This window comes from Plasmopara halstedii (genome assembly GCF_900000015.1).
Source record: "Plasmopara halstedii genome assembly, contig: Scaffold_1594, whole genome shotgun sequence".
Taxonomy (NCBI): domain Eukaryota; phylum Oomycota; class Peronosporomycetes; order Peronosporales; family Peronosporaceae; genus Plasmopara; species Plasmopara halstedii.
This window is the reverse complement of record NW_020188505.1, coordinates 98,850-99,363: the sequence shown is the minus strand read 5'-3', so window position 1 is coordinate 99,363 and position 514 is coordinate 98,850.

Below are 514 nucleotides of genomic sequence, written 5' to 3'. Positions count from 1 at the left end.
CCGCCGCTAAATGAGCCATCTTGCTCAACCGGTCGACGAATACCACGACACCCGTGTTACCCGCCAAATCTTTCGGCAGGCCAAACACAAAGTCCAAACTCAATGGACTGCCAGCGCCCGATGAGTATCGGTAAGCTGGCCAGCGGCGCAGCCTCATTTGAAAAGGGTTTCACCCGTTGACACGTCTCACACGTGCGCACATAGATGCTCGTCCATTTGTACAGCTTGGGCCACTAATAGTGGTGACTCTCAGAGTTGTACATTTTTTCACGACCGAGATGACAACTGAGTGGCGTGTCGTGAGCCTCATAGAGGATGCGATATTTCAAATCTTCATCATGAGGAACCACGATTTGTGGTGTATTCGTTGAATCGGTGCTATAATATAGATGGCCGTTATTCAACGAATATCGGTGCAATCGTGCACACAATCTTGGTGACAATTTTTTGTCCGATTCTCCAAACTCATTGCTTTCGATAGCCCGTAGCAGCGCTACTCACATCCCATCACCCG